At 43.2% G+C, this 2,111-nt stretch overlaps 1 long non-coding RNA gene across 1 annotated transcript in view; it reads right to left on the minus strand.

Annotated features, from left to right (window-relative positions):
• Positions 1-713: 713 nt before the first annotated feature.
• LOC109518157 (uncharacterized) overlaps positions 714-2,111 on the minus strand; it is a 7,405-nt gene continuing 6,007 nt past the window's right edge. Inside the window, exon 2 of the long non-coding RNA XR_002168680.1 lies at positions 714-808. This is a non-coding gene — a long non-coding RNA (uncharacterized LOC109518157). The remainder of the gene's footprint in view (positions 809-2,111) is intronic.

A 2,111-nucleotide genomic window follows, 5' to 3' on the forward strand; every position in this document is an offset into this window, starting at 1 on the left:
GGTTTCTCACCAGTGTGGGTTCTCACGTGTATTTTTAAGTTTCCCTTCCGAGAGAATCTTTGGCCACAATCTGAACAGGGAAAAGGTTTCTCACCAGTGTGGGTTCTCACGTGTATTTTTAAGCTTCCCTTCTCAGAGAATCTTTGGCCACAAACTAAGCAGGCAAAAGGTTTCTCACCAGTGTGGATTCTTGTGTGTACTCTTAAGTTTGTCTTATTGGGGAATCTTTTACCACAAGCTGAGCATGAATAGGGTTTCTCACCAGTGTGTGTTCTGTTGTGTATTTTTAAGGTTTCCTTCGCAGAGAATCTTTGGCCACAAACTAAGCAAGGAAAAGGTTTCTCACTAGTGTGTGTTCTGGTGTGACTTTTTAAGGTTCCCTTCTGTGAGAATCTTTGGCCACAAACTAAGCAGGAAAAAGGTTTCTCACCAGTGTGTATTCTTCCATGCATTTTTAAGTTTCCCTTATCAGAGAATCTTTGGCCACAAAATAAGCAGGCAAAAGGCTTTTCACCAGTGTGGATTCTCACATGTCTTTTCAAAGCATTCTGATAAGGAAACATCTTCCCACACTGAGAACATTTCCAGGGTTTGTTGTCAGTGTGACATGTCAGACCACCATCAGACTCTTCATCCTCATCATTATCACCATTTGATGTTGTGTTATCACTATGTTTCGTGCAAGGGTAATTTGGCTCCTCTCTTTTATAGTATCGGACCTGCTGTTCTTCCTCTTTGTTCTCCTCTTCCTCTTTAATGTGAAAGGGCTCTGCATCCAGCCGCTCAGGACAAGCATCTTCGCTGATATCTGCAAGACACAAGAAGACAAAAACACCCATGGAATTCTGGTTGAAAATTACAATGAAGGTTACTCAGAGAGCTAGATTAGTTCAGACTACAACTCAAAATGTGACATGACCAGTATCACATATTCGTGGTGGATTTTTCTTTCTTTGATTATTTTTATCCATGTTGGTGTTTTTTTTTTTTTTTTATCCTTGGGTATTTGTGAAAAAGACTTGCACAGAGCGTGACATTGCACATTTTTGAGTGATGGATAAGTCCAGAGCGCAAATTCTACTGCGTGATTTTCACCTTTCGTGGGGCGTTTCTGAACCGCGAAAAAAAGCGATTACTATACATTGATACCTCGCTATTTCGCGCTCCATTTATCGCGGCTTCCGTACATCACATTTTAAATTTTTTTCCAAAGTACTGTATTCAGAAAAAAATGTCGAACAATTCAGAGGTTTTTTACATGCCTGTACTATTAGGCAACAGGCACTGCCTCAAGGTGCATGATTGGTTTCCGGTACGATGTCGACCAATGACAGCACGAGTGGATTCATCCTGTGAGCTGATTGGCTGCGTATTTTTGCAGCCCCGCCCAGCGTGACAAGACACTTGGGAAGTCTTGTGTGTGTCACACCATGCTGTTTATTCTCTGGCATACTGTCTCTTTTATTTGCTTCGTGCGCGGCGGACAGAGAGAGAAAGAGTGAGAGAGTGCGAGAAAGAGGGGTGAGAGAGACAGAGAATGAGAGTGAGACAGAGCCTGAGAGAGAGAGAGTGTACGACCAGTACGCTTAGAGGAAAGATTGGTGCTGTTGCATCTCCGGTAAACGTAAATCTAAATGAAAGATGCTGCTGCTGCTCCCGACCGGTATGGAAGAGTATGACATGGTTACTCTTCCAGGTGATCGACCGCACAGGCATACATATTGGATAATTTCCCACGGCATACCTGACAACTGCCACAGCACAGGGTTTGAAAAACACTGAATTCGACATTCATAATAAAGACCCAATCAGGAGAGGACAAACTGGATTCTGGTACCAATCACTTGAAGAGGGAAACGAGAAGTGTGAGGTTTCAGTTCTCTGAACGTCACCCCAATGATCTCTCCGTTCGCCCTCTAATTTACTTCTCAATGGGAATCTAATACAGGGGTGTATCCAACCCAAAGGGTGAGGGCTGTTAAAGACACACTGAATTTATTCGACTATGGGTGTGTATGTGAGTGAAAATTACGTACATGTGTGCAATCATGACAAAAACACTTAATTGCAGCTGGCGTTGGCAGCTCCATCCACGTCCGACCTTGCTCTTG

This window comes from Hippocampus comes, unplaced genomic scaffold, assembly GCF_001891065.2.
Source record: "Hippocampus comes isolate QL1 unplaced genomic scaffold, H_comes_QL1_v1.1 scaffold435, whole genome shotgun sequence".
Taxonomy (NCBI): domain Eukaryota; kingdom Metazoa; phylum Chordata; class Actinopteri; order Syngnathiformes; family Syngnathidae; genus Hippocampus; species Hippocampus comes.